The sequence below is a fragment of the Dreissena polymorpha genome, chromosome 5 (assembly GCF_020536995.1).
Source record: "Dreissena polymorpha isolate Duluth1 chromosome 5, UMN_Dpol_1.0, whole genome shotgun sequence".
NCBI lineage: Eukaryota > Metazoa > Mollusca > Bivalvia > Myida > Dreissenidae > Dreissena > Dreissena polymorpha.
The window spans coordinates 14,262,187-14,288,430 of NC_068359.1; the positions used below are offsets into that span (position 1 = coordinate 14,262,187).

The following is a 26,244-nucleotide window of genomic DNA, read 5'->3' on the forward strand; positions in this document are numbered from 1 at the left end:
CCTTTCGCAATTGTAAATGTGTATATATCCTTCCCGAAAGTTGACGGTCGCATTTAAGTGCAGTAGTCTAAATGGAATAAGAATTTTAAAGTTTTGTAGGTTTTCTTATTATATTCATGTCCTTTTTTCGATTTCGAAATAAATACCGAGATGTTTAACTGTATGTAAATCCTTTTTTTGCATGCGTTCCTTTTGTATTCGCTTAACGGAAATGTAGTACAACTGTTTCCCGACTATGTTTGCCTAAATGGCATCAGTTAGATCGGGAACCAAATAAATGGAAACTAATAATAAATCGATCACACGTTACATCTACCTGGATGCGAAATCTTCGCAAACAAAGACACTTTACTACATAAAAATACATTTTTTTTTATTTTGTTCGGCGGAGCTGTATACGCCAGCTTTTCACCTTAGCCTGACCTTTGTAAGCGACGAAACAATTTGAATATCCCGCCGGTAGGCCTGAAACTTTTCGCAGTAGAAAGCGTGCAATCTACAAACAGATTTCACATTAACATCGACCTTCTATTTTTGGGAAGTATAGGGTATGAAAAGGGATACTACAGTTCGTTTAGCAACAATGTTAACTGCGTATTCAGCATGAAACAAATTTACTATAATGATAATGTTTGAGATATAGAGCAGTTTCACACTAATTCTCGACATCAATACAGAGTGTGTGCCTCTTTTTATTAAGAATAATGTCAGTTTAGTTTGATAAAAAAGATACTCAAAGTTATTCGGCGATATTATTATGGTATGTCAATCATAGATGTTAATGTGTTTTCAATAATTTCATGATAAGGACCAATTTTGATTAATTTAATATTTGAACTATTTATCCATTTAGATAAATTTATTAAGCATGAGCACGATGATTCACGATTCTATTAATAACGGAATAAAATAAGATTCTATTGTAACGCCGGCTGACCTATATGCTTTCATTTATTTTAATGCTTTTTGTGTTTTTCTATACTGTAAATATAGATATCTGAGTAATAATATCTAAAAAACGAAATAAACCACGAAATCTGGCGCAACACCCCGTAATTGATGTGCGAGTGATGCAGCTAAGAACTGCACAGTAAAAAGGCATTCGCTATTTTTATCTCATTGATATAACTTTTGATCGTTCATGAACACCGACCACAAACACCGTCGTATTTTTTTTAAAGATATTTCTTGTTAAATACACGCTTTCATATTTTAAAAAAAACTTTAAAAGGTCTGATTAAAAAGAGTAATGTCTGACATCATAGGACTTAATTAGATTGTATATGCACAGGTTCGCCTACATTCTTTTAAATGACTTGTTAAAATGGTTGATTTATTTGTTGTAATAAATTTAACATTAAAGCGCACAAAAGAAGCGAGAAAAATATATTTTGACTGGTACAATCAGGCAACACAGCATGTTTAGTTTAGCTTAATTGTAAATAAAACCTTCGTTATAAAATAAAACCGTGTTTGATCTGCTGAATTAAAACAATCTTTCTACCCAATACAAATATTGTATTAAAATTGATTTTGGTTAGGTTGTTACCACTTCTTATCGGTCAGTGATTTCAGATTGTTGAAATCAGCATTTGTATGCAATTCCAAACTCTAAACTTGGTAAAAGTTTGTTTTTACAAATGACTTTTCCGATGCATTGAAAAAGGTAAGATAACATTTAAATAGGAGCTTTGTTATTCGTTCTTAATCCATGATGGTTAATGCAAATACATGTCTTTTTTTGCTGTTTCCCGAGTCACACGGATAGTTTTTTATGCTAAATTGATAAACGACTCAATAATTGACTTGTTTACATTTGTATACATTTACTTCACAGACGCCGGATCGCTGTTGCTGTGTACAGATTATATCGGTACAGCGTCTTATCTTCCGCCAGAAGTCCTGTCACAACATCCATTCCTGCCTAAACCAGTGGACGTATGGAGCCTCGGCATTCTCCTTATCTTCATCATCTGTCTCGAGGTTCCATACAAAGGATTCCAAGATGACATTCTTGCTCAACAAAGAAAGGAATCGTGGGTAGACTTTATTGAAATAAAATCGCACGCGCTTGATTGCAGAGTTCCCAAAGAAATCGTGTGTTTGCTTAGAGATTGCCTCAGACTTGACGCGACAGAGAGAACAAGAATTGAGGAGATCGTTTGCAAATAAGACAACTTCAAGGCAACTGCGTTATAAAAATTGTGTGCATTGTTTCATAATAATGCAACAAGTTCGCCTTTAATAGATTGTGGTATGCATATTTATAGCAAATAAAGTATTACTAGGCGACTCGTATGTTTACTACATTCACAACGATGTTATATTATTTGGTTAGACAATTGCGTATTGGTTGGCCTAAGTTTCACTTTTATTGACAGAGGGTTTTTGATGCAAATAACATTGAGTGATATGATTTTTAATTCATAGCGTATAAGAGTCTTAGACAAAATAAAAAAGACATGCTATTGAAGAAATAGTTTTTATTAATATAAAACATATACTGTGTTTAATCTACCATGCCATTTGCTTTCATTGTCGGCGAGTAAGCCCGTTAATATCAACTATCAGAACATCTATATCAACATGATCGCTAGTGTTATACATGTCTCGTGGAACATGCATGGTTATGTCAAACGCAGTTTATTAGATGGGCATGTATTATCCTGCAAAACGAAAAGGAAACACGGTATCGTCGCTATGCTTTTCCTCAATGTTTATAGTAATTATGGTTAACTGCTTTCAAGCGTGGCCGATGTAAGCTCGTATCAGTATATGTATTGTAATGAGTGGTTATATTTGTATACTATTTGACATAAAACTGGCTTTTACTTGCTTGACGGTCGAAAACATGCAGCTCGCTCAACACAATTTTACTTCTTCAATTAGTATGATCACATATCGGTCACTCGTGTATTGTTCTATACATTATCAATAAAATAATTATAATGTTGGCTTATTTTCATTGAATGTGAATGAATAGAAGTAAAACGGTTGACAGGTTATCTATATAGTGATAGTGGTACATGCATCTTGTATGTATCATCAATATTCAAATGCTATAATTAATTTCGGGAAAGGTCCATGTGTACCCTTGTTGATACCCTGTATAACAAATGCTCACTTTTGTACCACCAAGACTGTTCTTACTACTGTTTAAATAAACAGCATATTGTGTTCCATTTCTGTCGGAAAAAACGACATTAAATATAAAGGACAACAACTTAAGAATTGATATTTAATTAATAATAATTTACAATTTACGTATTATCTTAAGGCAAAATATTACCAAAACACAAACAGACAGCCGCATTCGGACAAACAAATAATATACGTAATGTGTTATACGTAATATCAATTATATAAATTCTTTTGCATCAGAGAACGGATCATTTTCTCATGTTTTGGGAAATATAAAACATAATAACAATTGATAAACTATTTATGAATTTAACGTTGTAATCTTATCGTTTACTGTTTCATCATTACGACTTTTTGCCGTATGTAATTCGCCTTATATAATTAGGACACAAATGAAAACAACTATGAACAGAACATTACTTCCAACAACTATAACGAGTTTAACAATGAAAACAACTGAAATTTCAACGATGACAACAACTTTTGATAATGATATTGGTTTTATGCACTATGTACTATAAAATATGTTATTCGTGTATGTGGTATCTAGACGCATCACCGTAATGTAAACTTCTGAACGATGGGTAAACAACCATCCGTGAACTCTTGTGTTTACATCAACGCTGGTATTAATTATAATTTACACCATTAAAGCACATCCGACCTCGGTCCATATCATATAATTAATTGGAACTACACTCAGCCCATGTATTTCTTGACAGTATTTTAGCTCTTGTTGACTACCCGTTCATATCAGAAGGGTAATACGTGCATTAGAGCCTGACGAGTGCCAGCCAAGGCTATAACTAGTTTTGGTAACGGAAAGTCCTCTTAAAATGTACCTGATGCTTCGTCGTGATGTAGAGAGAATTCATGGTGCGGGTAGGGCATGTTTTTTTTATTCATATCATAAAATAAAATAGTATGTTATAAACTTTTGTATGTTTTAAGAATCCGATCAAGAGGCAGTACAATTAAATCATTAATTAAGATAAATATATGGGTTGTATTTATTTGATAACCTTTTAAATCCTAATTATTGGTAGATGACTGCGGTATCAATGATGTTCTCACGTAACAATGTTTAAGTCCATGTGAACGTTTGTGAAGAAATAACATTGTATATGGGGAACCTAGTTTTAACAACATATTTGTGTTCACAGACATCAAGAACAAACAATATTGTACTCCATTATACTGACGTTTTTTCATAGGGAACAACGGCAGCTAACAAACCCCCCATATTGTGATAAACACTCATAATGCTCAAAGTAATTAAATATATACGTTGGAAAGTTTCCGAATGCTAATTACGCAGCATATGTGATACTTCTAAAGGTTGCATGGTTGTATGCTTAACTATACTGACGTGAACTTACTACATAATCATGCACGCATAGCTCGAAAAAGTGCAAGACTGGTATCTGGCTTATGGAATATGATATACATGTACTTACTTCACGCAGATGTGGGTAGTTATTTCTCTCAGTTGTAACAAGTCAAAATGGTTTAAAAGTAATACGATTTAGGTAAAATATTTACGTACGTGCTAAACTTGCGTATTTTATATTTTTGAATACGTCCACATTTGACGGACGATGGTGATACGTACACTAGCTTAATAACCTATCTAGAGAAAGTGGATGTTAAACCCATACAATACATCGTAAAACGTCAAAACGTGAATCCAATAATTTCTGACTTTGCAAAGAAAATAAATCAACAAGAACAATTAGAACAACTTTGAGAAAAAAAGTAATTGGATATATTTTAAGATTGAAAGCTATCAAAATAGAAGGAAATGCAAAAATATCTTAATTTTTTTCCGTCTTAGAAAAAAGGAAGGCTGCGAAAAAACGATTCGTAATTTAATTGTTAATGACAAAATATTAAAAGAAAACTATAAAATACTAGAAGCAGAAGCAGCATATTATTAATCACTTTATATAAAAAAATGAACGGAAGACAATTCTGATTTCTTTCAGGTGCCAATAACTAAACTCAGTCAAGATAAATGTCAACGTGAAGGAAAATTAACCGATTATGAGTGTGGGTAAAAGTCCAGGCTCTGACGTACTGACCGTTGAATGCTATAAAATAATTTGGTCTACCTTGAAAAGAACACTACATTAAATAAATAAATAACTCTTTTGAAAATGGTGAACTTACTGCCTTACAAAAACAAGGTATTATAACTGTTATTCCTTAATGAGATAAAACTCCTTGATTATATTTTAAATTGGCGACCAATAAGTTTGTTGCATATAGATTACAAGATCGCAACTAAAGCATTTTGCAAACCGTACAAAAAGGTTCTGCCACTTATAATAAGTTTTGATCAAACAGGTTTCATGAAAAAAAGATATATTGGCAAAAACGTTAGGTTAATATTCGGTGTTATTGAATATCTAGAGAATCATAATAAGCCTGGATTTCTATATTTTGCAGACTTTGAGAAAGCATTCGAAAGTTCGAACCATCCATTTATAATAAAATGTCTTTATCACCTAAATTTCGGGCCACATATAATTCGATGGATTAAGGTATTTTATAATGATATAAATAGTGTCATTATTACCAATGGCAATCTTTTTAGGAATTTTAAAATAGAAAAAAGGTGTTCGTCAATGTTGTTCTCTGTCTTCGTCGCTGTTTATTATATGTTTTGAATTACTGTCAAACTACACAAAAAAAAACAATAATATTTAAGGAATAAAGATACATGGGGCAAAAATAAAACAGACCTTCTTTGCAGATGATGCAACTTTATTAAATGCTGGTTCGCCTTATTCATTTGAAACATTAGTTCAAACTCTTAACAAAAAACAGAAAAATACACGTACCAGGACTAAACCTCAACGCATCAACATCTACAGTCATAAAAATCGGATCACTAAAAAAACTCAATCATCAAATACAGCACAAAAAACAAAATTTATTTGAACATCTGATGGGAAAAAAGGTTAGGAATACAATTGTTTAATCAACATAAATTAAATATTGACAACAATTTAATGCTAAAATTTAAAGAATTTAATTGCTGTCTAAAATAATGTCTAAAACAATGGCAAAATAGGAAACTCACTCGTATGGGGAAGGTCACAGTAATAAAAACATTCGCGCTTCCAAAATTAATTTACCCTTTTTCTGTTGTCCCTAACCCATCTAAAAAGTAATCCAAGGATTAAAACTGCAATTTTTTAATTCATATGGAACAATTTAAGCCAGACAAAATTTAAACGTCTCACACAAAATATTGAAAATGGTGGCATTAAACTTACGTATATTGATTGTTTTCTAAATGCCATTAACGCGAGCTGGGTAAAACGATATCTTGGTAAAAAATAATAATGGTAAATGGAAAACTCTATTGGAAAAAAAACTAAACAAATTCGGTAACTGTCTCATTATTTGAAAGCAATCTAGATGATTGTGTAATACAAAATGTAAGTAAACATAACTTTTTCTTAAAAGACGCACTTACATCCTGGCAAAGTATTAGGAACCAAAGTTTCAAAGTTCTCCCATATGTAAACATGTAATATGAATTAATAAATGTATAAAGGTAAATAACAATTCTTTCTTTTTTACAAACTGGTATAACAATGGTATAAAAACTATCGGTCAGTTGTAAAACTATCGAAACGATACTTATTATACATTTGATGAGTTAAAATATTTATACAACATTGACTCCCATTAATGTTTCAAACTTTTACTCACTAATTTCTGCTATATCAAATGAATATAAATCAATAATGTATACGCAATGAATCAATGCATTAGCTATATCAGAGAAAACTTTTGTAGATATAATAGAAAACTCTAAACAGGTAAACAATACTCTCTACAATATACAGTTATAATAACAAAGTAAAATCAATGACAGTATAAAAAGAAAATGGAAGTCATGCCTTAATTTAAACGAAAACCTCTACTGGAGAACAATATATACACTTCCATTTAAGTCATCAAATGATACTTACTTATGTTACGTTCAATTTAAATTCTTATCCAGAATCATTCAAACAAATAAGTTTCTTACGAAATGTAAACTAACAAATAGCAGTCTGTGTTATTTTTGTCAAGAAAGCGTTGAAACAATCGATCATTTGTTTTGGGAATATTCATTTAGCCGTATTCTTTGTACAGAACTGCAAACGTTCCTTAAACGAGTGACATTTGACATTGAAATAAATAAAACACATGCTTTCCTTGGAAATACAGAAATTAAATTACACAGCGAAGTTTACAATTGTATTATCATTTTGATGCAGTGTATTCATATTCAATATGAAAATAAAGAAATACATTCCAAAATTTAACATATTCTTAAATTATTTGAAGTTAAAGATACAGACAGCAGAAGAAATTGCACTTATTTAAACCAAAATCGAAACACACAAACAAAAATGGATCCACATCAATCATTATTTTGTAAGTGAGACTTAATATTCATATGCCGTTTTCATACAACAATGCCCATACAATTACTAAAATATCGTTGTCGTATTTGTTTGCCTTTTCGTTTGTTCTTTATCAACTGTATTTGTAATTGTAAAGTACAGAAACATAGGATAAAGAAATAACTATTGTTGTTATATTTATCCACAATACATACTGTTAAACTTGAAATAGAATATATGTTGTGTGTGTGTGTGAGAGTGTGCGTGATGTGTGTGTGCATTTAATTGTGTGTTTCTGAACATATGTGAGAAAGGAAGTATAATTATCACAAGAGAAATACAAAATTCTACTACTATGTTCTTATTTTTTTTATTGTGTTATTTACTTTCATATGTTTGTTTTTCTTGTCTGTCATGTTTATGTATGTGTTTGAGTATTTGTGTGCATGTGTGTGGTTTAGAGAGTTGGTATTTTATGGAAACATAAAACCACTCATTTGTGTACATTTCTACTTTGTGCAATTGACGACTTCATAAGAGTGCATTTATAAAAAAAAGAAATAAATCTAAACACAAGAAAGTAATAAGAATAAACCGTTATACATTGTAAGAATAATGCAAAACCAGAAACTTTATAGCACGAAATAGTGTTTTCCGATTTGGACAAGCAGGGCAAAACCTTATTATAGCAACATTTTGTTAGACACATGACCAATGTCAAAGGGTTTTATACAGCACACATGCACTAATGGGCAACAAAACACACATTCACTTACACACTTATTTCTACTTACACACAACCACATAGAAACACACACGCGAATGCGCGCACACACACACGCACGCACGCACGTACGCATCCCCCACATTGTTTAAGCCGTTGGTTAAATTTAGGGTTCATCCCGTTTACAAGTGATCCGATTTTCACTGTAAGCATAGAATTAGTGTACCTATGTGTACATATTGTAATAAGTCATACATACAATAAGCACATATTCATACAACACCTGCTCATACCGATTAAAGATATGCTGTTTGAGTCCTCGGTTAAACGATTAATAATGTTTAGCAGCTTATGCATGTACCTGTGATACGAAACTCAGAAGGCATGCTGCAATCTACTGCAGCATTCATTAGCAGTCCTACCACGTAACCGACACCATCAACCCATCTACTTTCTGTGTTTGGGTTTTTCCAATGATTTCCTATGCGTACAAGCCAAAAAATATCAATCGCTTCAACTTATCTTGCAGTCCCTCCATGTCTGCCTTGTGCATAATGCTTTAAAGCAAGCAGGACCAAAATGCTCGCGGGCCCACGTTTAACTGCAATTATTGACACGTAGTTCTTTCCCGGGCAATGTTCCTCAGGTTAATATCTCTTATAAACTTGGCGTGATATCGTCGTACATTCCCGATACTACGAACGGTGTTCATTTATGTTCGTATAACTACGATATTTGGTCAACATCGACAAAATAATTTTTTCCCATATTCACCTCACGATATTAAATGTCTCTGTAATGAAGCGATATCGATTAATAAGTTCTCTTGCATCGAACAGTACCGGGGTCGATTCCCGCAGAAGGCAAACTATTTTATGAATTGTTTCGCTAGTATACTTATTATACACTATTATTTCAAATAGTATATTGTTGTTAAAAAATACATTACAATACATTGATAATAATCAAAAAGGTGTGAACTAGTCAATCTATTTCCCAATCGATATTCCCGCTTCGTTATACATTATAGAAAACGGGTTTTATATTCCTAGTACTTGGTGAATAATTGGACAAATTGTTTGTTACGAAATAAGATAATTTTATTAAAACAAATATTAAGATTGGTACAATAAATGTATGCAATATCTAAATGCAAATTCGTTTGTTAAAACGCTATTTCCCTTGTAAATCAAGCTGGAATTTGACTTTTGTAGAATGAAAATACACTATTTTTCTGTTGTTTTTTAATGAATGATACGAAAATATGTATGCTAAAACTCTATTCATTTTGACGTTATTGTGTAAGGAATTACTTTATAAATGACTTACGACTAGAGATTGGTATTGGTCAGTTATTGAGGGGAGATAACGCCACTTGTGTGTTTATATTTCTTAATTCTACCTGTTTGACCTCATTAGTTATCATGAATTAATATATTAAAGCATTTTATATAAACGATTACTAATTAATTCTTTCTTTCTTTATCACTATTTAGGTTCATAACAGTGAATTTTGTAATAAAATGGTCATTAACGATGGTGGGAAAACCCCAAAAAGAGTTTTACATTTGGAATGTCAGATAATTCTTAATTATGTGGTAAATGTTTCGTAAACTGAGTTTTGACATACAAAATACTATGATAATTAAAAGATGCTATGAAAAAAACAAACACTGTTGTATTAGGCGCGAAAACTGTAAACTGCAGGCAGAAAGCTTGGGCACTTTCTCGACAAGGGGATGTCTGCACTTTAAACACGTTTTCAAAGTTGACAGCGACTTACCAGCACGTAAAATCAACGTTTGTCAACAGAACGACGTGCGATTTCCCTGGTAATTTCAAATATAAATAAAAAATATATAACAATTATTTAGGTTGTTTGTTAGGGTTTCCTTTATAATAAACGTGATAAAAAATGTTTTTCCAAAGAGATCTGAAGGGCTGGAATTAACTAAATGTGTGAGAGAAAGTACATGGACATTAGTGTTCTAGTAATTTTTTATAAACCGACATGTTTGCTGGATCAGTCAGTAGTAACATAAACAGGTATGAACGTTTTGTTACATTTCCAAAATGGCATTAAACTATACATGATTTTAAATAATAATAGGATTAAATCATTAACTGCAAAACCCTGCAAAACAACTAGGCAAGTATTGTTGCCTATAGTTATTACATCATATCATGCAATTAACTATGACACAAGTAATGAAACTACTTGGGCCGTTAACGGTCATTTAAACATTATATCGCGTGTAAGTCACATTATACCTCGTAGTTATCTGACATGTGTGAACATCGCTCAGAACCTTGCACTCAATTTTCTTTTAACCAGTGTCACACATCGAAAATTTTAGTGTCTAATCTGGCCGACTATTTGTCCCCGGATGACTGGACTGGAATCAATCGCAACGTGTAAGCACAAAGTATACCGGAATGTATTCAGGGTTATAGAAAATAACATATCTTGCTCGAGGAAAGCCTCTTTATCTACTGTCCCCATTCTAAGTATGACATAAATGTGGATGTAATCTAATTGAATCATTATTACACGTAAATGGGTGTATCAAATGAACACAGTATTGAGAAGAACAAAACACATGTACAATTCATCTGCTTTTTTCAAAAGGGTTTGTTAATGGATTAAGTGGAAGACTGACTAACTAAGATAAACAAATGTTGATTCGAAAGAATTGTTTACGGTCACGTATGGGAGTATGAGATTAATGCAACAACCTACCATATTTCGTTCTTTTGGGGAGAAATGATTGTATCACAGTTGCAATGCCTTGTGCAGCTTTCCCTATCACTTTCAGAGCCCTTCGTGATATTTGGTCATTAACGATAGAGCTGACGATGTTTGAGTAGATAGTTATTTAAATAATAACATTGATGATCGCCGTGCCTGGTTGCAAAGCTTTGCAGAATTCACATGTTCGCTGTGTGATTGATAATTAAGGGTAACTATCAGATTGCAAGTCGCAAAAATTACAAGAGTTCACAAAGATAACACGCTAGACTATTCTTCCGTCTTGTGCATGATATATAATGACCACAACAACACAATACCTCCACACATACTCAAGTTATTAAGCGGAAACCATTGTTTTTATTTGAAGTAGTAGTGACTTAGGCTACAAACCGACCTGCTTACATTAATATGGAATCAACTAAGTCTAATTGACCACATTCTACATAGGGGTATTTTATCTAAACGGATGCGACTTTTATCCATGGATAAGATAGTGACTGTTTTCATAAAAGAGTGATATAATTATGCGTCTATGAATTATATTAAAAGAACGTAAGCCGTTAACCACTTAACGTTAAATTAAAGAGAATGGACTTAAATGTTCAACGCGTTATTGATTGTTTTTATTAACAAACGATACTTAAAAATTAATTTTTTATTATTGTTTACTGAAATACACAAATCTTTTGCAAATTCCGCAAGGTCTGGCTGTGAAATTAGCACTCTTAGTATCAAGGTTTTACTGAGTGTAATTGCACCATGAAGAGTCGAAAATTGCTATATAATGTAGCTATTTAAATGGAGCCTGGTCGGTTGTGGGAAAGTATATGTCAATTTGAATAGCTGCACTGTCCTTAACAGTTTGGCGTCTATGGCAACAGAATTCGGGAGTTTAAATGCAATGTATCACCAATATTCTTTTTTAAATGGGAAATGGTATTGTCAACCATTTAAACGAAATAATTGTGACAAACACACAAATCGTATTACTTCATGTGAAAACATGATATTATGCAGCAACTAGGTCTAGAATCGACGAATGATATATTAATGCGCATTCAATAACTTACTAAACGTCTATACGATGTTGTTCTGCACTTATAAACAGCGAAAAGGGTCCGTGAAATCGCTTTGTTTTCTACCGATACAAAATGGTTTAATGTCTTATGATATATTTGAGTGAAAAACGTATGTTGGATAAACTATTTATATATATCATATGGTTGCTTAATTTTGTGCACATGCAATGGATAAGTTATGAGGGCTTTCTATTACGATTCATAGCGGTTTTATTATAGTATAATATTTCAAGAGAGACTAATATTACACGTTGCGGATCGGCAAAATTGATTATATTGCACTCTGTGAAACGGGATTTATCCAAATGCTATGTACATCACTGTTGAATCTGTGACAGATGTTGCTGTTTATTTGGTTTATGTGATTAATACAATAGTCGCTTGGTTTATTTTATTAATTAAATATAAATTGTCTTCACGCTCGGATCTACTAAGTGTTGCAGTATAACACATGTTAAGGTACTATTTGCATTCAATCCATGAATAGTAATTTGATGTAGGTCTTGTGTTGCTCTACAGGGGTTTAATTTGAATCAAACTCACTATATTCCTTCTAGATTTGTAATTTGATGCAATTTTAGTATTTGTATAATACTGTATAGTAAAGGATAGATCAGTCTACTCCTTCTAGCTTTTCATTTGTGTGGGTTTATAAGACTTGATATCCCATTTACAGATGTTTCAATTCATTTGTTAATTATTATTGCCTTGTGCGACGATATTTCGCATGCTTTCCAGTTTTCATTTGAAAGGAGGTCATGTCTATTCCAGACCGATATTAAAAGATTACACATAATTGTGTTAGTTTGTTTTTGGTTAATAAGTATGTTTATCAAGTGTAGTTTACTCCGCTTATTTGTGAAAATTTATAAATTTATACACGAAACTGTGCACATTCTTCCATTTAATATACTTAATAGTCCAGTTTATTTAGTTTCACTTGAAGGTTTTTCAGTATTTGAAATAAGAGTTTCATTTACTAGTTTATTTTAAACAAACTTTTAAATGAAACATTCAGGAAAACGCTTATAGTGTAGTTCGTATTGGGGCTAGAAATGCATTCTGACGAAGGAAGGTATTCTTGTATTGTTATCCTAAGAATGTTTATTTTACTCAAATTTTAAACCGGTCTGTTCTTTGATTTCTGCAAAATAAATTGAATAACTGATACTTATATCTCGTTACTACATTTTCATATAACCTATACTATCTATATTCGAACACTTTGTTAAAATATAATTATTTGAATTCGAGTAAAGTCAAATTGAATTACGCATTATTTTTTATCATATTTATATAGATGTTAACACTTATTCCACGTTGTATATAAGACAACATGCACTTTCAAATAAAATCTTTGAACTCGTAATGTTGAAACACTACTTGTTTCTATGAAATGCTCGAATTCTGTCAACTGTTAAATCACAATGAAGACTTTCAGGCACATATTCTTTTATATGGCGTCACATCAATCAGATTGCAAGTCGCAAAAATTACAAGAGTTCACAAAGATAACACGCTAGACTATTCTTCCGTCTTGTGCATGATATATAATGACCACAACAACACAATACCTCCACACATACTCATGAGAAACTTATGCCATATTGTACATGAATGCATGTATTTAGTTGTTTTGAACGGGATTTTAAATGCGATAATGGGTATTTCTGCTTTCATTTTGTATGCTCTTCATGTTTTGCAACTGAGACACGCATGCAATTTTGTGCATGTTTTCAAGGATTTAGTGGTTCACAGATTTGATTTTAACTGAGACGTGCTTTTGTCTATTCAAATGGAAATTGTGCTTGCTTAAATTTTGGTATGCTTTTCACTTTGCTATTAATCACTAGATTCATTGCTTTGATAACTGTTCAGTTTTGTTACCACTTAATTCTGCCTAGGATGAGATGTGTAATTAAAAGTTTTTGTAAGTGGGTATTTTGTTATTCTTTTGTTTTTCAGACTGTGGTACATCCACATTATAAACGTTGAGCTTCCATATATAATCGAGCTTCCATATATAAGTAGAGTTGAACCGCTCAAAAGCAACTTATTTCGAAGCTACATCAGATGGAGTATCCTCTAAAATCACTAACCCTCTATAATCGCTCGTTAATGGTCGGATATCGTCGCGGAAATTTCTAACGGAATAATTTTATATTGTCCAATATCAAATTAAAATTAGCAGTTTTTAGCTCTTTATGTCAATGTTACCATGCCACATCTAGCATGAGTGACACACATCCAGAATTTAAGCGCCTATCCTTTTCGACTATTTGTTCCAGAAGGGATGCACTGAAATCAATCGCAACTTCGTAAGCACAAAGTATAGCGGAATGAAATAAGGGATCTAGAGAATAACAAATATTGATGGAGAAAAGCCTCTAAATCTGCTGTCCCCATGTTAAGTAGTACATAAATATTGATGCAATCCAATTGAATCATGGTTACACCTGAATCGGGCGTATCAAATGAACACAGTATTGAGAGGAACAAAAACTACGTACAATTCATCTACTTTCATCAGCAGGATTTGTTAATGGATTAAGTGGAAGACTAACTAAGATAAAAACTTTGATTCGAAAGATTTGCTAAACGGCAACGTATGAGAGTACGTTTATCGATGACACGTTAAAATTATTAAAACACGTGTACTAGTTAGCCACCCACCTACCGCAAACAACAGTACGTGAAAGATATGTACTTTGTTTAGTACGCAGTTCACTTCAATAAGAGTCATTGCCATAAAACTCAGGCAGCATATGTTCGAAGTTATGCATCGAAAGATCCATATAAGGAGATTAATGCAACGACCTACCATACTTCGTTCTTTTGGGGAGAAATGATTTTATCACAGTTGTCATGCTTTGTGCAGCTTTCTTGTTCAGAGCCCTTCGTAATATTCACGATGGAGCTGACGGTGTTTGAGTAAATGTTCTTTAAATTGGAACATTGGTCGCCATGCCTGGTTGCAAAGCTTTGCAGAATGCAAGTGTTCGTTGTGTAATTGCAAGTCAGATTGCAAGTCACAAAAATAACAAGAGTTCCCCAAAGATAACGCGCACGACTATTCTTCTGTCTTGTAAAATGGCGCGTGTGTCGCAAAATGTAATAATCATACCTATTACATTATTAATTACAACGGTTAAAAGGGATGCAGGTTAGCTACATACACACATAATTACAATATAATACATCCACACATACTCAAGTTATTAAGCGGGAACCATTGTTTCTATTTGAAGAAGCAATGACTAAGGCTACCGACCTATGTGTAGAATCATGTACATTCTTCTTAATATAAGCTTTGAGCTGAAAGGAGTAACTTTTAGTAAACTGGACAGAGTAATGTTTAAACACAACATAAAAAAAACACCTGCTTAGCTTAGACTTGTATCAACTAAACCTAATTGCACAGATTCTACAAAGAGGTCTTATTTCTAAAGGGATGCGGCTCTTATCCATGGATAAGATAGTTACTGTTTTCATAACAGAGTGATATATGTGTCTATGGATTTTATTTAAAGAAAGTACTCCGTAAACCACTGAACGTTAAATCAAAGAGAATGTAGCTATATGCTTAACGCGTAATCTAATGTTAATCAACAAACGCTAGTGAAGAATTAACTTTTTTTATTTTTTTCAATGGAATATATAAATCTTCTTTTGCAAAGGCCGAAATATTTGGCTGTGAACTTAGCACTCTTAGTATCAATGTCTGAGTGAGTGTAATTGCATCATAGGGAGTCGCAAATTGCCATGTAACGTTGCTATTTAAATGGAACCATTATGGCTCAAGCCTGGTCGATTGTGGCAACAGTAGATGTCAATTTGAGTAGCTGCTCTCTCCTTAACAGTTGGTCGTCTATGGCAACAAATTTTTGAGAGTTTAAATAAAGTGTTTGTATTACAAATATCCTTTTATTCAATGTGAACTGGTATTGTCAACCGTTTTAAATAAAAAGTGTGACAAACACTCAAATCGTATTACTGCATGTGAAAACATGATATGATGCAGACGATGCTTTTCAGAACTTCTTATCAACGAAAAGGGTCTGTGAAATCGCGCTGTTTTCTACCGATACAAAATTGTTCAATGTCTTATGATATTTTGGTGAGAAAAGTGTGTTGGACATATAAGATATATCATATGGTTTGCTTTATACTATGCTCATGCAATGGGTAAGTTATGATGGCTTTATATAACGATTCATAATGATTTTCATTTTAGTATAATATTTCAAGGGAGAATTGTGTTACACGTTGCGGATCGGCAAAATTAATTATATTGCACTCCGGAAAAAGGGATTATTCCAAATGCTATATACACTGCTGCTTCAGCTGTGTCAGATGTTGCTGTGTTTTGGTTTATATGAATAATACAATATTCGCTTTTATAATTTTATCTATAAAATATCAATTGTCTTCACGCTCGGATCTGCTAAGTGTTGCAGTATAACATATCTTAAGGTACTATTGTATTAAATCGATACACAGTCATTTGATGAAGGTCTTGTGTTGCTTTATATGGGTTACATTTGAATTTAACTCTCTCTAGTCCTTCCTGATTTTTAATTTGATGCAATTTTAGTCTTTTTATAATTCTGTATAGTAAATGATAGGTCATACTAGTTGTACTATAAATGGCCTATTGTTTGTTTTCAATGTTTACGCTTCGATGAAACACAGGCTAAGAATAAATTCCCACGTCAGTAACAAGTCTTCTCATTCATATGACCAAGTGGTAGCAGACATTATGCGGTCTTTTATCTTTGCTTTAAAGGGGCCGTCCAACAGATGTTGGCATGTATTGAAGCTTGTCATTATATGCTTTCTATTGATACATTTAAACATTTGAACTAAAAATCTCCATTAAAAAAAAACAAGAATACATTTTTTAAAAGTAACCCTCAATAGGGCACGAACCACTGACCAATGGAATCCTGGAGTAAAAAGTCTCCTGCCCAGACCACTCGACCATCCATGCTCATGCTTGGAGTGGATGTATTTTTACCTGTATAACTAATTCTCGTAGTATCCCAAAATAAAACGACAACAACAGAACTTTCCAAATTATTCAATCGTTTCGCGTCGCACGACGCTTTATAATTTTCAGGTTTTTAAATAATCAAAAGATGCATATAATAGATATATATTAAGAGCTTTGTAAATGGTCAGTATAACTATTTCCTCAAAAAATATAATAACTATATAGAAAATTTACTGAAACAACTTTTTTTAATTTTGTCAATTTACCAAAACGTGAAATCTGTTGGACGGCCCTTTAACGTTTAGTGGTTTACGGCCTACGTAGTTAAAATAGAATCCATAGACAAATCTATGACTCGGGTATGGAAACAGTCACTATCTCGCACATGGAAACGAGTCGCGTCTCTTTACTTTAAAGGTTTCTGTTAATAATTTGTGCAATTAGCCTCATTTGAAACATATTAAAGCTAAGCAGGTATGTTATTTTTTGTGTTTGCAAAATACGTTTCGAAGTATTGTTTACTAAACGAGACAGCTTAACGGGTTACTCCAGTAACCGAAATCGTATGTTTAGGAAAATGTGCATTACTCGATAATATTTTCTGAAAATGAATAAGATTTACTGATATTGTAACTATGTACACACGATAAGTCGACACTATACTATGAGTGGTTTATACACTACATCAATTGTAGTTATTATAAATGTGAATTTCAAAAAACGAAACTGAACTATGAGTGGTTTATACAGACCAACAATAGTAATTATTAAGCAGGTGAATTTCGAAACGAAAGTGAAAGTAGATTCGCAACTGCAATATACATAAAACCATTACTACTGGTAGTATGTGTTTTTCAATAGCTGAGCTTTATGAGAAAGTAATTTTTTTAATTTTTTATTCAATTTCAACAGCAATATAAAATATTGATTTTCAGTTAGAAGATGGCTTATCAAGTTAATAATTAGTCCATTTAGTAATTGTTTAAAGATAAAAAAACAGGCTGCTAAACACCAAATAAGCAGCAAATAGCTCACTCTAAAAGGTATTACAAACTTATTGGTACAAGATAAAAAAAAAACCTGGCTGCTAAACACCAAATAAGCAGCAAATAGCACACACTAAAAGGTATTACAAACTTATTTGTACATGTTTTCTTACTAATAATTTGACAATTCGCCAAACAGTTCGAGTAACACTACTCACACGAATGTTGGCGTCTGCGTTTGCATACTGCATGTTATTGCGTTAAATGTTATCAGACATTAAACATTCCAATAGTACATGTATGTGTCTTTATTGTGAGATAAAAATGTGTTATTGTTCAAAGCCACACCGCATTTCGATTAAAAACATCACATTCAGCGAGTATTAAGCCAATAAATATGTCTAATGCCTACACTTTAGGCCTTTTACACTAAGAATGGCATTGCTATTGTACACATGTAATACAAAAGGGAGAGAAAAAAGGAGGAATTGCACCAGTGTACTTTAATTGCATATTTAGAAGACTAGTAGATATTTTGTAACGATAAATTATATTGGCTTTGGTTAATTGTACAAATATTCTTACAAGTTAACAACTGACCAATTTTGGAATAAATTATTTTGGTATTAAAGTAGTCTGTTTTTGGATTTCCTGTGATAAAAGTAGACTTCTCTTACTCCTTGCACATTCGGTATTTATGTTTGTTTGTTTACACACACTAAATATACCTTTTAATGACAAGGAGCAATACATTGATAAAATTCCTTTTTTCCATAGAAGTTACAAGAAAAATGTCCTGTTAGAGAGTGTAGGCATAATGACATTATTTAAAGTCAATACTTGTGTAACTGCTTCAAATAATTGAATGTATTGAATATAGTATTAGTCACTAACATGTTGAATTTTGTTCTATTTGCTCACTTCCCACAAAAAGATGAGTTAAAGGTCCCTCATACTTATTACAAAATGTGCATTTATTATCAATAAATAATTTTCATTTCATATAGCAGATATTTAGTGCCTAAGATTCTATGTATTCTTCTTGTATGTAACCATTGTGTATAAGTATCTCAGGTTATTTGAAACCTTTTCGGAATTTGAAATAAGTGTTTCATTTACTAGTTTATTTTAAACAATATTTAAATAGAAACATCAATGAAAACGCTGATAGTGTAGAACGTTTTGTGGCTAGAAATGCATACTGACGAAAGTGAGGTATTATTGTATTTTTATCCTATAAATATTTATTTTCTCAAGTTTTAAACTGGTCTGCAATGTCATTTCTGCAAAATAAATTGAATAACTTATAAATATATCTCGTTACTACATGTAATACTGTCTATTTCTGAACACTTATTAAAATATATTTGAATTCGAGTATATTCAAATAGAATTTCGTATTATTTTATCATGTTTGTATAGATAAAAACAATTAGTCCACATTATATACAAGACAACATGCACTTTTAAATAAAATATTTGAACTTGTAATGTTGCAACACTTCTTGTTTCTATTAAATGCTGGAATTATATCAACTGTTAAATCACAACACAAGTTAGGCAATTTTTCAAGCCAGCATGTTCCACAATATATTGAGCGTGATGACAACTACCATGCACGTCATTTGTTGCTTTATTCCGAATTTGTCTTGAAATGACTACATAATCCCTTTGCCAATATGATTCAATAAACAAAATTAAAATGTAAAAGTATTTGCACTGATTTGATTGTAAGTGCTTTAGTTGACATGTAGGCAATACATATTAAATATCAGGTTACATAATTCTAACAAGCATCATGAGATTAGATTAATGATAAGTAATGGATAAAGCTCTTGCTATTTTTACCTTATGGTATAAGTTTACCATTTTACTTCACCATACATATTACCTTAATTTTATAAAGGTTCCCTTATATTTATTTTAGTAAACCATCAGGCATCCTATAAAGGACCCATATTTGTATAAGTGTGTCCATCTTTGAAACATATTGTCAACAAATATTTGTTAATTTAGTTTTCTGTATATATTCCAACACATTTGAACGGAAATGACGGAACAGCTGACTGAAAAATGTATGGATCAGTTGGAATCCTGGATTGGAACAGGACCCAAGATCTTCACCCTGCTCTACAAGATAACCAGGGATGGATGTAACGCTACAACCTTTCACCAGAAGTGTGACAACCAGGGACCCACTGTGACGGTGCTGTACAACCAACAGGGCTCTGTTTATGGTGGATACGCTAGTGCAAACTGGAATAGCCCAGGCGCATACATTCAAGATGGAAATGCCTTTCTGGATCAGAAAAGTTCACTAAATTTCCATTAGTAAATGCTGTAAATGGGATGTATGGACTGGCTACATACGGGCCGACATTTGGCTCTGGTCACGATCTGTACACCTTTAGTGGGAGTATCAACCCTGCTTTACACTTAATGGTTATATTAAGTTGGGAACCTCTTACAGCAATCAAGGTGTTACTGTTGATCAGATCAACAACGACACAATGGCGGTGACAGAACTAGAGGTCTACCGCCTGACAGGTGATATCTCATACATTTTAATTGCGTGTGTTCTCTTACATGTCAACATTTACACAAAATAATCATAAAAACGTAGTAGGCGCACTTTTTTGCTACTTTCTGAAAAATGTAATTATTTTAGCAGTTCTTTTTTTCTCCACAATATTATGAAAGACGATACTAACTGGAATGAACTGTCATTTGTTTTGTTTTTTCACTAATTAAGATGGTAAAGTTACTCCATGGCGAAAGACACCTGAGTGGAACGAAAAGGTATGACTAATCTTGTTTTTATCATATAATGTGAACTAATAGAATGCCAAAATTAAAGAAATGTTAGTACCCCACCCTGACATCCAATTCTAACTTAAGGTAAGGGTTAGTAAGGTTAAAAAAGTTAATAATTTTTTTATAAATGTATGTAATTTTGTTATTGGCACATATGTTTCATCTATTTGGAAAATCAATGTAGTTGTACAAAAAATATATATATTATTAATGTAAATTAAATCTGAGTGCTGCGTCCCTTGTGTTACACGTCATAACACAGGTCACTGGATTGATAGACAATCTTGGAACATTAAAATAGAATAGTATTGTGGGTATATCTAAGTTATGTAAGCTGTCCAATGTCCTTCCAGCATTTCTACTTGAAGTATTAAATTAAAATAATTTACTTTTACCCAGAAGTTATAAACTTCTTTATCTGCTTAAGTTTCTAGAGACACTTATGGAAGACATCGTTGTGTTCAAGCCACCCCGAGAGATGGGACTCTCAGAGGTCCGGGTTTTGATGTTGAGTCGCGTGGGGTCGGGCAAGTCGAGCTTTTCCAACACCATCAACTCCATCTTCAAGGGCCGCATATCACAGAGGGCTCGGAGCGGGAAAGCTTCACACAGCATCACAACTGTGGTAAACACCTTTCGTTTTTATCACGTGATGAAGTATCAGTGCGCATGGCAACGTTTTAAAAGCCGGATCTCAACTGCTTGTTTTTGCGGTGGTAAAATGATAACCTGCATTAACTAGTGGGCTGGGCTTATCTGCCAGTGATTTGCTGCTAACATGAGAGTGTTTATAAATAGAAACACGTGTTTGAGCAGACAGCCATTTGGTATAGCTTTGCATCTGTATTTACATGTAAACTTCATTTGAGGCATTCGCTAGCTATTGGCTGAGAGGAGTTCATAACCTTTCAAGTGGGCAGTGCTTAGCATTTACAGGGAAATTTGAATTTCAAGAAGACAACAAAAAACTTTGTCTGTAAGTCAATAACTATATAACTTTCAACCACCAAATTACACATACATATTGTTTGTATACTAAAGGATATGTATGCCAAATTTCATTGAAAAATATTAAATACAAACTTTAATATTATGAAAATAATCATATATGTTTTCTGCTTTTTACACACCAGTGTACAACAGAAAAGAAGACATTTTGTGAGTTTGTGGCCCTTTTATACTGCTTCTCCGGTCTTAAATTACTACTGTGGGTGCATAGCTTAGGAAAATTAGTCCATGATTGTATTTGACATTAATTAAATTGAATCGGACTGCGTAGTTAACTAAAGCTCTTTACCTACACTTACTGTTCTTAATTATTTTTTAATTGTGTTTACTTATTTTTGAGTTGACAAATCAATATATATCATTTGTATTTTTTGACAATGGAAAATACATGTATGTCCGCTTCTGACCAATCTTATAATAATGTTTGCTTTTATATTGACACTTTCAGAGAGTATAAATGCAATTCCTATGTTGACAACCTCTTTTAAATTTATTCATTTCATCTTTGTTCAAAACAAACATGTATGATCTATTTTTCAAATACTATCGAAACAGTATTTATATATAAACAATATCTTCAATAAGAACTCAATATCATTCCACTTTCAGTAAGTGCAAATATAAATTGTATTACAATGGTACCTTTCTGATGTTTAAACTTGCGAACAACTCATTTTAAACTTTTGCGTTGAACGACCTTGTTTATATTTGAAGTGCACGCCTCATGTGACAAAGAGTCGGTCTGGGTCGGCGCTTAATTTCCGGCTTTGTGACACCCGGGGATTAGAGGCAACACAGGGCTTGAACATCCTCGAGTGCAACTATCTGCTGGATGGTCACGTGCCAGATTACTATGAGGTAAAATACAAAACATATGTCGAAATAATTATGGAATTTAATGATGGACACTTGAAATGTATCCACCTGCTTTGTTCAATTTATGGAGTCATACAATAAAATAATAAGTGAATATCCTGTCTAAACTAGTAAAAACATAAAATCTTGCAATAAACTAGCACATGAGTTGCATTTTGGGGTCATATGTTTGAAAATCTTTGAACAACTGTGTTTGAATATCTTAGAACAACTGTGTGGTGTTCGATTCTCGTTCAGGATATCAAAATGTATCATCATTATCATCTTAATCATCATCACCACCGTTCCCTAGACCGTTGTGGCCGTTCGGGATAAATGAGAGGCGACGACACAGAGATCCTACGCCAGTCAGATATGTTGTGGGCTTCTGGGAGAAGCTCATCCATGGGACGGGGCGTCCTCTCTTTCTTATTGTACATCCAGCTGTTCTTCTTCTGGCCACAAAGGCGATCTCCCTATGATGTGCCATGGAGAAAGTCGTGCATGATGACGAGTCCAAACCAAGCCAGAGGCACGAGTCTTGCGTTCTGTGTCAGCGTTAATCGCACTAGTTTCGCAGCCGTATAGTAGAAAAGATAGAATGACCGATTTGTAAAGCATGCTCATTAATGGTAGGCTGATGGAGCTTGTCAACAACATGCTTAGTCTGTGCACCGCCGCGGTTGAAATGAAAATTCTTGTTCTGACATCAGTGGTACCGATACCATCCTTGAACAGGGTTCTTCCCAAGTATTTAAAGCTGGTCACTACTCTGTTCGTGCTGACCTCCTTTCTGTATGCTCCTGCTTTTTCATAGAGTATGTTGGTGCGGTCTTAGAGATCAATAATGGTGCCACAAATATGATCAATGTATTAAGCGAATCTCATGTTTGAGATCTGTCTGCAACAGATCGAGATAGAGATGTGGTGGTCTTCGATGCTCTCCCGCAGTATTTTCTCAAGGAAAAATTTAAACAGGAGGGGTGAAAGCGGACATCCATAACAGCTTCAACTGATGTCCTTAAGGAACACACGTCTCTCCGTTCAGACGTATTGCGCGTCTATAGAGTTTTAGAATGACTTTCACAAGCCCTTTATTAATGTTGAATCCTCTCAGAACTGCAATAGGCCATTTTGCGTTAAGTTGTTGAACGCTTTCTTAAAGTTGTTGTAAAGCTAACGTTGGTGTTGCACGTGTTTCTTAATTTCTACTATAAAGCAGGAAATGTGTTCCACTGTAATCCTCCCAGCTCTGCATTCAATCTTTGGATTTTTTCAATCGAAGCATAGCTTATCAGGGATGGCTGATGGGGCTTATGTTGCGGTAATTCTCACAAAGCTTGTGGTTTCCCTTTTTCGGCAGCGAGATGACCTTAGACTGGGTACACTTCTTAGGACACTCCTTTTCTCCTTAGATCTTCTGCCTTCACTGCTGAAGTTGATTATTGCCCTCCATGCGTAATCGGAAGGGAAACTCCAAGCGATTTCCCTGTCTTCAAACTGCTCACTGCCTCCTCCACCTCTGCCTTTAGTGTGAATGACTTTCGTCTTCCGCTTCTGGTCTAGGATCATTAAAGGAGAACAGTGTCTGGTTCAAGCGGGTAGGTGAAGAGGTCGCTGAGGTATACTGTCGAACTATACAGAAATACGTTTTTTTCGGACAGCAGGTTTCCGTCAGAGTCTGCTATAGCAGTGGCATCGGGCTGGCTGATCTGCGTGAGGGTATTGAGGATGTTGTAGGTAGGTCTTCTTACTGCTACATGAGGTCATCTCTTTGTCCATATTGATACATTTCAGCTCAATCCACTCCAGCTAGGCCTGTTTTTATCTTCTTCATCTCCCTGTTCGCTCTTGGGTATTCTGTCCAAGTTAAATGGTAAAAGCAGTGTTGCAACTCATTAAAAAAATGTACGAACTTTTCTATATTTTATTAAGTTCAACCCAGCTTTACCAATTACATCGGAAACACATGGCTTCGTAGAAAAGCCGTCTTTCGCAGATAAAATTCACTGTGTAGCGTTTGTCGTGGACGCGTCCAGCATCGAAGGCATGCCACCAAAACTCGTTGAAAAAATTATCAGCATTCATGAAATCATGAATCACAAAGGTAAGCGGTATGTGACCAAATCTATAGTTTGAATTATTATCGATGTCTACGCTTATTTATGAAATGGATCATGTTCGTTAAGAAAAAAAATAGATTATAATGGTTGGAGTCACAGTTTCTGTTAATTCGATTTTACAATCTTTGACAAATCAAATCAAATTTAAACTGCATATATATTATTGTATGAATGTTCATAATTTATCGTTATTATTATTTTATAATAATTTTCCAGGGATTCCTCAAGTCGTTTTGTTGAACAAGGTTAATCTAGCATGCAGGAAAGTAGCAGCAAAAGTTGAAAGCGTGTTTAAAAGTGCAAGCATCTACGAGGTGGTTGATAAAGTATCAACGATGTTCGGTTTGCAGTTTAACAACATCTTCCCGGTAAAGAACTACGTGTCTGAGATGGAATTGGACGTTGACACGAGCATCATTGCCTTACTTGCTTTAAGGCAGATTCTGTATCTGACCGAGGATTACATGGAGGGTCTGCAGGAGAAGCTGAAAAGAGTTAAGGTGTCGACTGTTAAGAATAAACAATCATCTGAAAAAAAAACGATGAGAAGGATTAGTAATATAATTGTGTGCATACAAAGAAGTGCTGCACTTAAGATATTACCAGGTTTAAGAAGTTAAAACAGTAATGTTCTAATCTCTAAACTAAGAGGACAATCATCTACAACATGGTTTCTATGAATAAAGGCGAATAAATGCGATCCAAAATCTCTCTATTGATTTTAGTTTTGTGAAAGATATGCAACAACACAAAATAATAATTATAATTATTACAAATTTATTAAATGGAATGGACAGTGTGTAATTAGTTTCATAGTTTGGATTACTTTTGAACACACATTGTATGTTTATGTTAACATGTTATGTTTTCTTGTTAATTTTGTTGACATTATTTTGACTTCATTTCAATTTATTTACCATTGTTTTGCATTGCATACTGTACGTATTGTTAAGTAATAATGTGTGTAAGTGAGCAAACGTTGTCAATACGAGTTCAGTGAATTTTATATGGCTTGCGTGGTCCATACTTATTGTTCTTATGTATATGTAATATTACAGTACTTATTAAACTATAATCACGGTGATTATTTAAAATAACTATAATCACACTAATCATTAAAATGATTTTTACATTCGAACACTTTGTATGAACCAGGCAAGTACAATGTAAAGTGTTTGCTACATCATACATTCTGCTACATACGTATTTTGCTGTATTTTTTAGATTTACTGTAAATACTAATTCTAGTCAAGGTTTTTGGTGTTATGTGGAAAGTTATAAAATTTGTGATAAGTGCTTTTATTATTAATTTCGCCATAAATACTATTAAATGATTAAGTATTGTTTAAACTTGCAATACATG

General features: G+C 33.3%; 1 protein-coding gene and 1 pseudogene across 1 annotated transcript in view; both read left to right on the forward strand.

Annotated features, from left to right (window-relative positions):
* LOC127880706 (interferon-induced protein 44-like) overlaps window positions 1–26,244 on the forward strand; it is a 312,687-nt gene extending 286,443 nt beyond the window's left edge. Inside the window, exon 8 of the transcript XR_008049701.1 lies at window positions 25,488–26,244. The gene's annotated coding sequence lies outside the window, so the exon portion shown is untranslated. The remainder of the gene's footprint in view (window positions 1–25,487) is intronic.
* On the forward strand, window positions 20,109–26,244 carry LOC127881484 (interferon-induced protein 44-like; annotated as a pseudogene).